Source organism: Equus przewalskii, chromosome 1, assembly GCF_037783145.1.
Source record: "Equus przewalskii isolate Varuska chromosome 1, EquPr2, whole genome shotgun sequence".
NCBI classification, from domain to species: Eukaryota; Metazoa; Chordata; class Mammalia; order Perissodactyla; family Equidae; genus Equus; species Equus przewalskii.
The window spans coordinates 41,726,047-41,741,310 of record NC_091831.1 but is presented as its reverse complement, the minus strand read 5'-3'; the positions used below and the strand labels follow the sequence as shown (position 1 = coordinate 41,741,310).

The 15,264-nt window shown below is 37.7% G+C and overlaps 1 long non-coding RNA gene across 2 annotated transcripts; it reads left to right on the top strand.

Annotated features, from left to right (window-relative positions):
* Positions 1 to 607: 607 nt before the first annotated feature.
* LOC139074093 (uncharacterized) lies at positions 608 to 10,846 on the top strand. Of its 2 annotated transcripts, XR_011523479.1 has the most exons (4): positions 824 to 1,549; positions 3,468 to 3,608; positions 4,150 to 4,237; positions 10,244 to 10,846. It is a non-coding gene; the product is annotated as an uncharacterized lncRNA (long non-coding RNA). The 2 variants fall into 2 exon arrangements; XR_011523478.1 differs by lacking the exons at positions 4,150 to 4,237; positions 10,244 to 10,846 and having other exon boundaries at positions 608 to 1,549; positions 3,468 to 4,099.
* Positions 10,847 to 15,264: the final 4,418 nt, after the last annotated feature.

Here is a 15,264-nt window from a genome sequence, read left to right as displayed (position 1 = left end):
GGCTTGCACACTGTTGCCTAAACCAGGTTTTGGTCTGGTCATACCTTGGGCAAGATAAAAGCTTGAAGTCCTAAACCATACCCACATCTGTATTAACCACTACACAGGACATAAAAGTAGCAAATGGGTTGCCTCCGTTAAACTTCAAAATTAATAGTTTCCATTTGCTAAATTTACTTAATGAATCATGAGTTATGTTTTTTGAAAAATAAGTCTCTACAGAAAAACGTAGTGCTTTCCACCACGTGGTCCTATTGGTGTAAATACAGATTTTTCTTTCTGTTCTTTTTTTTTTTTTGAGGAAGATTAGCCCTGAGCTAACATCTGCTGCCAATCCTCCTCTTTTTGCTGAGGAAGATTGGCCCTGAGCTAACATTCGTGCCTACCTTCCTCTATTTTTATATGTGGGACGCCTGCCACAGCATGGCTTGATAAGCAGTGTGTATGTCTGTGCCCAGGAGCAGAACCAGTGAACCCTGGGCCACCACAGTGGAGGGCACGAACTTAACTGCTGTGCCACCGGGCCAGCCCCTAGAGTTCTTTCTTAATGCTGCATGCAACAGGAAGTCCATTACCCTTTAATATTTTCTTTGACATCTGTCTACAGGTCTGAAAAAAACAATTCTTCCTAGAAATTCTGAAAAATAAAACTAAGAGATGATGGTACTTAAATATTAGAGAAATCAAATTCTGTAGTATATGTAGAACCTTGGACCTCGAATATGGAGACAGAGATGCTATTGGACTTCAGACAATTAATTTCATCTCCCTGAGCCTCAGTTTTCCCACCTATAAAGTGGAGATATAGATACTAAATTCTCTTGCACCTAGTTCTTTCAGGCTCAAATTAAGCAGGATGAAAACAAGATGTTATTTAAATGTGACCCTATATAAATAAATATTTAAAAAATGGCATGGATCCCCTGCTTTGATCCTTGGCAGGAAAGTAGCCCAGCAGAGAATGGAGTGGACAGGGTTGGTAGTGGTGATGGTAATATTTATACTACATTCACCCTACTCACTTACCTGTTTTAGCCCCCAAGATTCCCACCGTCTGGCGTACATGCACCTTCTCCAGTTATTCAAATACTAATCAAGGTGCTATTGTGAAGTAATTGTGTGGATGTAATTAAGGTCCCAAGTCAGTTGACTTTAAGATCACCTGAGTGGGCCTGCCCTAATCAGGTGAGCCTCTAAAAGGGATTGGGGTCTTCCTGGAGACAGGGATGCTAAGAATGACAGGGATTTGACTTGAGGGAGATTCTCCATTGCTGCCTTTCAAGACAGAAGGGGCTACATGACAGAGAAGGCAGATGGAATCTAGATGCTGAGAGGGGCCATCTACTGACAGCCAGCAAGGAAACGTGGACCTCCATCCTACAACAGCAAGAACTGAATCCTATTACAACCACAAGAGCTTGGAAGAGGACCCTGAGCTCCAGATGAGAATGCAGCATGACTGACCTCTTGATTTTAAGCTTATAAGACCTTAGACAGAAGACTCAGCCATGCCATGCCCAGACTTACCTCCAGGACTGTGAGATAATATGTGAGTGTTGTTTTAAGTCTCTAAGTTTGTGGCAATCTGTTAGACAAGATAAAACTAATGAATTACTCTACTACCATTAAAAAAAAGTCCATTAAAAATTCCAGAAATGCTTTACCAGCCCGAGAAACCTGATTTCACAAAAAAGTCATTTTTAGTGAAACTGCTTTAGTTCATTTCAAATGGATACTTGGGGATATACAAAGTTGCTATAAATCATAAACTGCTTAAAGCACACTGATGACAATAGGAGTAGCCTTCTGAGTATGGCAAACTCTCTTCCATAAAAGAAATTTATGTTTAAAGTAGTGCCTTATAACGACTAAGCATAAATCCTCCCAACAATAGGGCTCCAGGAAGAATTGGAACCATTTACTAGTTTAAATTACTACAGGGCAGAAATGTAACTGTAGTTTACCTTATGTAGTGACCTTGAGCCAATTATTTCATCTGCTGAGCCTCAGTTTTCTCATCTGTAAAAGAACAATAATTCTTTCATAGTACTATGTGTTTTTGATAATGTATTTGGCTCTTGGAATACACTTAAATAATCTTGGATTTTTATTAATTAATTGCATATTTCCATAGTCACCTATGGAAATTAAGTGCCCCTATATCATACTGCCATCCACATTTAGATACTAATCAAATATTTGAAAAGAAGGGTGGGGAAAGATTACAAATCTTTTTCGAGTTTAGTTTTTTATTTGACTTGATTTTTTGCTTTGATTTTTAAAGTGAGAGAAACTGGACTCAGCTGCTTGGAACATTTTTTATAAATTGTTATAAAATTTGGAAAATAGATGCATGTGATGTAGAATTCAAAAAACACCCAAGGGATATACAATGAAAGGTCAGTCTCCTCATCGCTGCTCTCCAGCCACCCAGACCCTCTTTATGGAGGCAACCGTTCCCTATTACTGTTTATTTTTGTACCTCATTAAGTAGTACATTCATATATAAACGTACTTGTATATAAAAACATTTTACACAAATTTAACACAAAATATTTAATTTCTGGTTTGTACGTTAGCCTATTGCCTAACTTAGTGCTATTATTTCCTGACTTTCAGAACCGTTAGTCCAATGCAACATGATACAACTGTCCCATTTTGTGACAAAGTGTTCAGTAACAAGGAGAAAGACTGCTGAATTCAGAGTGTGTACCATTTCTTCACATAGACATTATTTATAGTCCTTACCCTTAAATAATGTGACATTTGTTGGTTTATTAAATATTTTTAATCAAAACTCAGAATGGCCTGATATTTTAAGAGAGAAAGCCAAATATTATTACATGTGTACATTTTTAAGAATATGACAAAATCACCTCTGGTATTAATTCTCACCACCTGCTTTTGGTTGACGGAGACACTCATCTGTGCTTACCTCAGGTTATTGCAAATTACCAGTTCCCATGTAAAAAAGCTAACAAACCATTACAAGGCATAAGGGGCACTATATTTTGACAGTCTCTCAACCCTTTATAACTATCATGATTTTTTTGGTCTGTAATCAAGACCGCATAGTTAGCTCAATAGTTCATTTACTATTTCTGATCCAATGAGGACACATTTATTTGGAAATCACTTTCTCAAAATGTCTAGTCATTTATTATAAAAATAAATTATAACTTCTTTTTACATCTGTAAAAAAAAAATAGCTCCACTGAACCTATGGTATTCCAGGAGATATTAAAGCTCCCATATTTACAGATGACATTCCAAGTGCTATCTTGATTATATTTTTCCCACCCATGTTATAGAAGGCTCCATTTTAGAAGCCTTAAGGAAAGTGGAAAGGTGGAAGAAACACTCCAAACTTTCCCATAATACTTTTAAGTAATTGCGTTAGTTACAATGAAATGCCTGTCTTTGCATTAAAAAATGCTTTGGCTCAGCAGATCTCTTCCTTTTCACAGCATCCCTTTGAGTCACCCACAGTCTGCAGAGAGCAGAGAGGCGGCAGAAAGACAGGGGCTATTGAACTAAGAAGACACAGTACCCGCCACCCTTCATTCAAGACTTCATCTAATAAAGGGAGATCACTTTACAACGTGCAGGCAAGCAGACATTACTCAGACTGTGGCTAAAATCATCAGCAAGAAACTCTGCCAGGAGTACCTTAGTGTAACACGAAATGGTGCTGGAGTGTGTGTGTGTTTCAATCACTGTAATTTTTTAAAAAATCATTTCTCCAGTTTGGGTATGTCAGTAGAAACAAACTCTTCCTTTAAAAACGTCTCCAGAACATTTGGATATTTTAATGCTAAGAGTAGAATGGAGTGATATTCGGAACAGATGGGAAATGCCGCAAATTGCTGGGGATTAGACTCCAGTGCATCGTTATCAATCAGGAGTGACAACTTCCTCCCCTCCATAGCCAGACAAACTGATTTACCTTTGGCGCAAATGTCAAATTAGCATTCTAGGAAAAATACAGGAGAGGGACCATTTATGTCAGGAATCTTTTTATTAAGAAAGATATCATGGATCTGGCATTTTTCCTTTGAAAGGGGAAACTGAAAATAAATGTCTGTATTGCTTGAGCAGATATAGGTGGTTTCCTTCATTCAAAAAGTATTTTTGCTCACTTTTCCGCAGGTTCCAGACCCTGAGAATACACAGAGATGAGTAAGATGGAGGAGCTGCCCTCCAGAAGCTTATGAGAGTGTGGGAGGAGCCACTTTGGGTGAGGGAACACTGATTTCAAAGCACAAGTGAAAAAATTAAAAGGTTATCATAGTACAAAGGGAAAGGAAGGAAAAGAAATAAGCCGTGTGTGTGTGTGTGTGTGTGTGTGTGTGTGTGTGTCAAAGAGAGAGGGAGAGAGGTGGAGTGGCCTATAGAAAGCCAAAATCACCAAATAACCAATTGACTATATGCCCACTTTGTTGAAACCAAAGGATTAATTTGCCAAACAAATTAATGAATTAGTTGAATTTCTATAATTTATAGTTGAGCAAAAACTTTCATTAAGGAACAGCCTTTTTGAATATATGTATAATCCTTTTGAATGGATTCTTCTATGAACATGTTCTGGAAACCACAGGTAATTGTTTGGTCAGGGGATCTCGAGGTAGTGGGGCCGGTGTGGCAGAGGCAATGCCACATACTTGCCAGAAAGTGTAAGTTGAGGGCCTCAGAAAGTGTAAGAGGAGGGCCTTATGGAATGTGTCTCCAAGGACTGTGAATTTTATCCTAGGAGGCACCAAGAATTTAATAAAATGCCGTAACCAGGGAAATTTTACAGTAAATAGCATATGGAAGATTCCAAAGTGATATTTCAAAACAACCAAATATCATCTGTAGCACCAAGAAAGTGGTACTATCATCTCCTCACTGGGTTTTATGTTCATTTAGTATTAGCCTCCTTGTTTTCCTTCTCCTGTAAAGACTGCTTTTTCCATGTGAGTGTGAAAGTCAGTTTCAAATAATTAGATTTGCTTAAAGAAATAGAGTACCCTGACTGAGCTAACCTAGAAAAACATACCATGCATTTGAATTACCATTCTTCTATTTCTTAGAAAACAAAAAAAATCCATTTTTACTTTATAAAAATTGAATAATTTTTCCAATAAAGACAAAATTAATAAATACTTAATATTACTGTATAATAGAGCATTCTTATTAGCATGCAGCATGTGAATAAGCAGTTTTTTAATTGCTGCTATTGATGAGACACTGTATGTAAGAGAGTGCAGAAAAATCGGAGAAGATTATAGGCATAAAAAAGTATAAGGCATTTTACCAATAAGAATAATTTTAATGGTAAAAATTGATTATTCTATACTAAGAAAGCTAAGAGGAATGTGGTTAATCAAAATTTCCTGAATGCTAATTATATCTCCCCAGATAGATTTATCTGTAAATTCAATGCAATTCCAACATCTTTAAAAGCAGAAGTTGATGCATTGATTTTAAAACTGATATGAAATAGATATTGCAGAAGAATAATTTAAAATATTTGAAAAACAACAGAAGTTGTGGCCTAGTCCTACCAACCATCACGTATCCTATAAAGCTACAGTAATTAAACCAATGTGATGAGTAATTTGAAAAATGGGCCAATGAAAACACATAGTTTAGAAACAGATCCATATCTATAGGGAAATACAGTTTATTATAAAAGTAGCATTTCAAATTACTGGAGAGAGAAATAATGTTAACAGATTAGGAGAACATATTTATGTAATATATATTTTAAAGATATTGTGTACCTGTTTATTTAAATACAACATATTTATATAGATAATGTTTTGCCCACTTTTTAAATATGGCAAAACATACATAAAATTTACCATTTTAACCATTTTCAAGTAGATAGCTCAGTGGCATTAAGTGCACTCACGTTGTTGTACAACCATCACCATCATCCACCTGCAGAACTCTTTTATCTTCTCAAACTGATTTTGTGATTGGCTTATTTCAGTTAGCATAATTCCTAAAGGTTCATCTATGTTGTAGCATGTATCAGAATTTCCTTCCTTTTTAAGGCTGAATAATATTTCAATGTATGTGTATACCATATTTTGCTTACACATTCATCTGTTGATGGGCCCTCAGGTTGCTTCCACCTTTTGGCTATTGTGAATAAGGCTGCAATGAACAGTGGTGTACAAATATATGTTTGAGTCTCTGCTTTCAATTCTTCTGGGCATATACCCAAAGGTGGAATTGCTAGGTCATACGGTAATTCTCTGTTTAATCATTGATGTTTTGTAAATATATAAAACAGAGTTGGTGTCTATAACATGCAAAAAGCCCCTAAAAATCAATAAAAACACTAAAATTCCAATACAAAATGACAAAACAAAATGCTCCTCTTCACTAATAAAATTCATTTTTGCTTATCAAATTGGCACAATTTAAGAGATTGATAATACTCCTTATGGTCAAAGTTGTGATACATGGGCTCTCTCAAATACTTATGAGAGCATAAGTTGTTAAAGTCTTAGCAGCAAGCAATCTAGCAGAAGCCATCCAATTTTTAAGTATATGTTTGCTTTTCTCAGCAATCTTACTTCTAAAATTAAGCTTATAGAAAAGATTCATGTGGTTATACAAAGATCTTTTTATGCTGTTTGCGAAAGAGAGAAAATTAGCCTAAATACATGTGATTAAATAATTGGTGATACAGTCACATTATGAAAAACTATGTAGCCATCAAAAAGGAATGAAGTAGATCTGTAGGAAGATCTCCAAGATATGATGAGAAGTAAAAAAAAAAAAAAAAAGCAAAAACACCTATAATTTCATTTATATGACCATTTTTACATGATATATGTAAAGTACATGTATATGCATTTAAATTTAGATCCAACTGTTGACAGTTGTTACGTTGGGGAAGGGGAGGAGGAGTGAGGAATGAAGGAGAACTGTCATGTTTTACAAAATATACATTGTTTGAACTTTTTACAGTGAGAGAGTGTTAATGTATGTTGCATTTTTGCAAAGCAATTGAGGACTAATTTAGATATGATAAACTGTGCCTATTTAAATTGTACAATCTGATGAGTTTCGACAGATATATGCATCCATGAAGTCATCACTTCAATTAAGATAACCAACCATGGATAATTTTTTTAAAAAAATCATTGAACTTCCAGTTTTTAAATATATAAATATTACAAATAAAATGACTGAGCTTTACCAATAAATAGTATCCAGAAAGAGGTGGGAAGGCCTCCTTCCCTCTGCCCTTCCCTCCCCATCAGACTTCATTTGCACACGGTGTGGAGACTGCAGCCCTCCCATTCATGCCATGTGCCATCCTCAGATGTGCTCTATAAAGCATTACCTTCCATATTTGCTGGGTTTCACTAATTCCTGGGGCTTCTGTATGCAGCCTCCAAGAGAGTAAAATAGAGGGGAAGCACAGTATCTTACAGTTCAATGGATTTTAGAAATAACCTAATTTAATCCCCTCCACACACACAAAAAAATCCCTTCTAAAATACCCCTGAGGGATACTGAACTGCACCAATGGCTATACACCTAGATTGTTTAAGAAATTATATAATATGCATATTATTTATATCATATGCAACATTCATACTATATAGATCAGCGTTTTATCAGTCTCAGCACTATTGACATTTGTGGCTGGATGATTCTTTGTTGTGGGGGACGGTCTTGTGCCTTGTAGGATGTTTAGCAACATCTCTGGCCTCTACCCACTAGATGCCAGTAGCATCCCTTTGCCGTGCATCATAACAACCAAAAATATCTCCAGAAATGCCAAATAATGATTGCCCCCAGTTGAGATCCACTTGTATAAATTGATGCTAAAGTTTACCATCAACATGAATTCTTATGTGAAACACTTCAAACCATCTTTATCCATATTTTTTATCTTAATTTGCATCCACTTTCAATAACCACGTGGGTATTGTGAGAGTAGTAATAGTGAGAGTGAGGTTACAGTAGAGAAGTAGTTTTTGCCATGTTGCAACACTAACTTAAGAGACTGACTGTTGAGATAGAGTTGGGTATAAAGCCAAAGACAGCACTTTAAAGAAAAGGCTAATTTGATCCCTTGTCAAGGCTGCCTGTTCTCCACTTCTCTGCCGTTCTTTTTCAGCAGAGTTTTAAAGAACTAAACTGGATAACTCCAGTCCTTATACTGTGCCTTATTCTTTCTTCGATTTTAAGTTAATTATAAGAGAACACAGCAACCAAAGAATTAACGAGCCATTCACATGGAACTTGAATCTGAAAATTATCATTCAACGACTACATGTGACATTTAATAATTTCTCAGACTTCATTCCGGAAAATGGAAGAATGTTATCAAGTGTAGCATAAACCTGTTTCTCACGTCCTTAAGATACCCTTTAAAGATTCTTTTTTAAACAGGATTTCTAGTTCTATTGTTTTCTCAACATGTGATTGAGGTAGATGTAATATATATTCAATATATGAAATTTAACCTTCCTCCCTCAAATAAACCCTTTTACTTTAAATCAAAATAAATAATAAATGACATCCACAGAGATTTGATAAAGACATCCTTTTGTCATCATTGAAGAAATACAAGTAGAGGTTATTCAATCATTTAGTGTTTTGGTAATGTAGCTTCAGATTTAATGACACAGCTTAATGGATGGTGCTTGAAAAGTTTTGATTATTTAGCAGTGAGCAAGGTTATATGACTTCTCTGAAAACTAGAGTTTAGATTGCATTTGCAATCAGTTCCAGTTAAAGCAAAATATAGAACCAATTATAGAGATGTCCATAATGGGAAATTTAATATATTAGTGAGTTCTTAGTTTTATAGCTTTTCATGCTCTAACTTCTAAAATAAAATAACCTCTCATGTTCATAATGTTATAATATTAACATAGTGTCCATATACTCGTTCAACACTGTGGACGGCTCCAGGCTAAGTCCACTACACACATTAAATTAGTACATCTTTAGAGCTCCCCAAATGTTATCCCCTTAGCTATGGTGACATTGGGCAAGTTCTACAACTTCTCTAGTCTCAATTTTCTCATGTGTAAAATGGGATAATAGTGGCACCTTCATCACTGGGTGACATAAAAATTAAATATTTATTAGTAGTAGTGATAATTTTAAGAGGAATGGTTCAGCATAGTATTTAATTTATATAATATTTAATGTCTCCATGTAATTTCTATGTAGAACCAATGTATTAAGGATTTTCTGAAAAATTACGTGAGTATAAGCATATTGTTTTATTACTATACCGTATCATTTTGAAACTGTGTCCCTGTGGTATATTATTTCCAAAAGTCCTCACAATAATTCGCTTCCCATATCCATGCCTTTAGCAAATTCCTTCTCCCACTGAGTCAGGGCTTAAGCACATGACTTGCTTTGGCCAATGGGACAATAACAAATGTGACACAAGGTGAGACTCCAAAAGTGCTCATCCATTGGTACTTGCCCTCTCTTGTTGCTCTTGGGAACCTTGTGACCACCACTGGAGGATGAGCCCAGTCTAACCTGCTGAATGGTAAGGAGGACATGACCCTGTTGCCTCCATTGTCCTCAGCAATAGCCAAGCCAGGCAGTTGCCTGACATGTAGTCAGATCATCAGCCCCTCACTGATGGCAAATATGAGTGAGCTCAGCTAACATAACCTGGAACAGAGACTCATTCCAGAAGAGCTGAGCCCAAATTGCTGACCCACAGAATTACGAACAAATAAAATAATCGTTGTTTTAAGTCACTCAGTTTTGGAGTGGTTTCTTACACAGCAAAAGTTAACAGATATAGTCCCCATACACACCATAAATAAGGATAAAAAATCATAATTCAGAATGCAGCTAATATTCTAAGTTTACATTCTTAAATAAAAATATCAACTTACTAATAAAATATTATCAATAGAATTAACTAATTCACCTAATAAACTGAGACCAGTCCTATTTGGTTTTATACGCAGTGGTAAATATTGATGGTGGTATGGTGTGGAAAGGTAGGGTCCTCCTCTCCGCAGAGTGATAATAGACAAGTTTTATCTTTTGTACTAACTCCAATCAAATGAATGATGGCAACTTTCGGTGTTGTGTTTAGAGAGTCTGAGACCATCTCCAGTTTTGATAGAGGCTGGCAAGTACATGCATATCATATCTTTGCAAGCCTTGCCATTGTTTAGAAGTACACTTGGAATATTTGTGCCCACAAGAGGTATTCATTATTTACTTTGTATTGTCCATCTTTCTTCAGAGCTCACAGTTAAGACGTATTTTTTCACTTACTGGCACCTTTTTAAACAACTTCGGTTCAGGTTGTGAAGCTGTCATGAAAATATTCTGTATAATTGCCCTCGCTGAAAAGATAGACTTTGTTTTTAAGAGTGCAGCCAAGGATGTTCTGAAGCCAGCATACTGACTCTGCCTTCCCTGCCCCCACCAATCTGATTCTACTAGAACAGCCAGGCAGGCCACCACAGAAAGCAATGGTTACCGTCACAGGAGTTAACAGCCCGGGAGAAGGTTCACAGTGAAGCCCGCTGATTTCTGTTCGTTCACTCAGACCACATCGCCCAGGGATGTTTGCATACTCAACAGGATGGCCAGTGCCAAGGCAAGAAAGTAAGCGCAGGAGAAAACTGGAGAAATATAGAATGAAACCTGGCCTGTCTAGCTTGAACCACGAGGTCCTTCCCTTTCCTTGGAGCCCTTTAGTTCCAATGCCTGTTCTAAACATCCAGTATTCTATTATTTTGTTTCTATTATGATTATTCCTTGTACTTTTGTTACTATTCACATATTTGCTGTCTACCCCACCAGAATGTATACATCTTGAATAAAGCTACTTTGTATGAAACTTTGCCCATGTTCTCCGTTAGTTCCAAACAATCGCCTCAGCAATAGCTTTTATGATAATTATTGAGTTTTCATTATATGCCAGATAGTATGCCAGCACTTTACATAAATTAGCTTGTTACTTTAAGACTTATGGTAATTCTAAGATAGGTAACATTCCCATTTTACAGATTTAGAAACTGAATCTTAAAGAGGTGAAATAATTGACCAAAAGTTGCACCCGAACTAGGTTCTGGAGGCAGTTTTGGAGCCCAGATCTTTATGACCGCAACGGGAATGCGCTTATCCACTGTGCCTCGCTGCCGCCCAGCATTCAAATGCAGTTCTTCTGTGGATGCACAATGCGGTAGTTACAGCCATGGCTTAGATACAAATCTCTATGCCAACATTTTTAGTCTGGTGATCTTGAGCAATTCCTTAACCTCTGTGGGCCTCAGTTTTCTCATTAGTAACATGGGACTCAGAGTCCCAGAGAAAAATAGATGACATACTCAATATAATATAGAGGAGAGTTTAACAATGAATTATTTACACAGGTGAGATCTAAGGATGGGGGAACCCACCATGGAGAGTGAAGGACTCTGGACCTACTATTACCACCTCTAGCATGAAAAAAAAGGAAGGGAGAGAGCATACGAGCTCTTGAGAAGAAGGCCTTCTTGAGAAGAGCTGTGACTTTCAGGAGAGGGTCCCAGCTTGTTCAAGGCAACACCAGAAAGAAAGGGCCGGCAAATTCTCCCTCTCTTTTCTCTCACTCTGATCTGCCTGTGCCTCCCAATGGACAAACTCACGCAAACCAGAGGGAAAAGGAGCCCCACTGAGGTAGACCGCACAGGTCAGCCCCCTGTGGCAGAGACAGGTAAAGAAGGGTGAAGAGTGGATCTGCAGGACCAAATGGAAGATGTGGGGTCGTGTATCAGAATAACAATAAAACTTCCTTATAAAGTTTTCCTGATGATTAAACAAGGTAATGCATATAAAACACTAGAAGTAGCATTTAGGACTCAATAAATATTAGCTAGTATTATTTTAACTCATTCATTCACTTACCCAATAAACATTTATTGAGAACTTACTATGTTCCAGGTGTTGTGGACATGAACTGTGCTCCAGAGAAACTTACAATCCAGACATGCTCAGAAGAGATAAACATAGACTGAAGATTTTAGAAGAAGCCTTATTTGTAGCTAACATTGGAGTTCAGATGTGTCTGGAAAAAGTGGCAGAGAAGTTTTTCTTTTCCTTTTTTTTTTAAGTGGCCCTTAGGATCTTTGGACAGTGGCACACTCTAATGGGAGAAGTAGCAAGCCTGCAGAGGCTTAATCAGTAACAAACCCTCAGCTGTGAAAAGGAAGGGGCAGTGTGCAGTGCAGCACCGTGTTTGCCAGATCAGTTTATCTCCCGGCCCAGCCTTCAAGAACTTTGGACGGAGTCCCACGGTGGTGAAGCTGGAAAAGCTGTAAGGAAAAAGGAGCTAAAACTTCGTAGATGCTGAAGGCTCAGGTGTAACCAAAACTAAAGAGAGGTATTCACTCCCATCTTGCAATCCCACCATGTTTTGGCAGGCGCAGAGGTAGCGTTGGCAAGGCCACAATGGGGGTGGGGGGGTGGCATGGGAAGAGGAGGCGGGAGCCATAGTACCTAGTTTCTCTGCCAGATGGAAGTAGCAAAGGAAATGGCAGTGGTGGGCTCTGCGGTACTCACCAAAGTCAGACGGAAGCAAAATAAGAGAGATACAACTGCCAAATCCAAACCAGATATGTCTGCGAGTTCCTATTGACGACTTTGGGGCACTCCTAGACCTATTTGGAAGAAGTAAACTACTATGAGAGTCCGGGGGTTAGGGGGCCGGCCCAGTGGTGTAGTAGTTGGGTTCCTGCAGTCCACTTCAGTGGCCTGGGGTTTGTGGGTTCAGACCCTGGCCACGGACCTACAAACCACTCATCAAGCCACACAGGGGTGGCATCCCACATATAAAATAGAGGGAGATTGGCACAGATGTGAGCTCAGGGACAGTCTTCCTCAAGCAAAAGGAGGAAGATTGGTAACAGATGTTAGCTCAGGGCCAATCTTCCTCACCAAAAAAAAAAGAGTCAAGGGGAAGAAATCAATGAAACTCAGGCTATATAAATGACAATAATATATAGTATAAAAGGGCCAAGTGCTCTAAAAATTAACTGCAGAGAAAGGACTACAGAGGTTCTGAAGAAGGAAGCAATAATTTTCAGTCGAAGGAATCGGTTACGTTTCCACAATTAAATTGTCTTGGAGCTGGGCATGAAAGAACTAACATAATTTGGACATGAAGAAGCAGGAATAGGTGGAAACTAGGGGACAAAGAGCCTTTGGGTGGAGAGGACGGTCTGAAGAGGGTGCAGGGAACCATGCAGAGTGAGTTTGGAGAAGAGCAAGCAATTTGGTTTGATTGGCAGACGTCCTAGAACACCAGCCTCAGGAATGTGGTATTTATTCCATAAGCTATTTTTCTGAGGGAAAAAATGACATGAAGGGAGCTATGAACTTGATGACTATACCGTGCCAAAGTAAAATCAGAAGCAAGCAAAGCAAGGGCAGTCTCTCAGAGTTTACCTTGACAGCTTATTAATGAAAATAAATCTATACAACATTATTTTTAGGTGCCAAACACTGTCATTCATAACATTGCAATCAAAGATACCATTGATTGAGCTCTGAGTTCAATGAGACATATGCTACCTCAGATAGTTTTTTCAGTAGTCCTGTGGACTAGGTATTTTTATTTCCATTTCACAAAGACACTACAAATCAAGAGAGATGTAACCCAAACTCACAGACGTGAAGTCATGTTCTTAACCACCATAGAGCCAAAAATTCTCCTGAAAACAATTAGGGGGAAAATAAAACTTACTGAAGTAATTGCTTCAAAAGAAACCATGAACTCTGAATTAATTTTTTTTTAATGTGCTGGAAGTAGTTTAAAAAATAGCCCTAAAAATAGTTCTCGTTACTGGAAGCTGTTAAGAACAGCTCAGGAAAGCAAATGACAACCAAAACACCCCTCAAATTAGCATGATAAAGCAAATAAATAGTACAGACAGTCCTCACTTAAGATGGTTCGACTTTCAGTTTTTTGATTTTATGATGGTGCAAAAGTGATAGGCATTCTGTAGAAATTGTACTTTGAATTTTGATCTTTTCCCGGGCTAGTGATATACAGTGTGATACTCGTGTGGGCAGTAGCCGGAAGCCACTCACGATCATTGTGTACCCATACAACCATTCTGTTTGTCACTTTCAGTACAGCATTCAATAAACTACACGAGATATTCAACACGTTAGTATAAAATATGTTTTGTGTTAGATGATTTTGCCCAACTCTAGGCTAATGTGTGCTCTGAGCACATTTAAGTAGGCTAGGCCAAGCTATGATGTTCAGTAGGTTAACTATATTAAACGCATTTTCAACTTACGATATTTTCACCTTACGATGGGTTTTTTGGGATGTAACCTCGTCATAAGTCAAGGAAAATCTGTATTTGAGAGAGACTGAGTGGAATTATGACCCAAGAAAGAAAGATTCACCTGAATGTGAACATTCCTTCTCTGCAGCCATGACTGTTTAGACGTGGTTCCCCTCTCCTACAAGAGAGAGAACCCTCTCCAGGCTCATACACTGTCGATGTGCAGTCAGCTTTCCTAAGTGAATAAATGAAGAAATAAACAAGTGAATAGCCAGTTCTTCTTAAAGCTTACAGAAGTAAATAGCCAAAAGGAATACTAGCAAAGTCTTTAACCCAGAATAAACACTCATAAAATGCTTGTTGGTTTGATTTAAGTCACAGTAGGTCGCAGAAGATAGCAGACACATACATTAGTCTGTTTTCCTGCGCCCCACCCATCGCACCCCCAGATGTTCTCATGCAGACCACTTGGGCCCTTGGATTTCAGGCAGACTATTTTTCCTAGGCACAAATTTTTCCTCACCTGCTGACGCGCTCACTCACAGTGCTGAACAACACAAAACTGTTTAATGCTGACCATGTTTTTAGAAATAGTTCCTATAAAGGCTATTTTATCCACTAGGCACTACAGTGTCACAGAGGCTATAAACTTTTCAAGAGCTAAACATGTGTGAGAAGATTTGCTGGCTTTACCCATCAAAAGAAAAAAATACAAAATGTACCCTTACATCACATTACGTCAGTTTCCTTTATTATTAAATTTAATGGCTTTATATTGTTATATAAATATATATTGTTATATTATGGATCTATTGTTAGATGGAAAAAGAGACAGAGAGAGAGAAAGAGAGAGAGAGAATACCAGTTAGTAAATTTAGAGAGAATAATAATAGATCACCTTTTTCTAATTCCCACTGTAATAATTGATTCAGGCAAGGATCATCAACAAATGCTAAAATCGTTAGGTAAAAGGTTATTG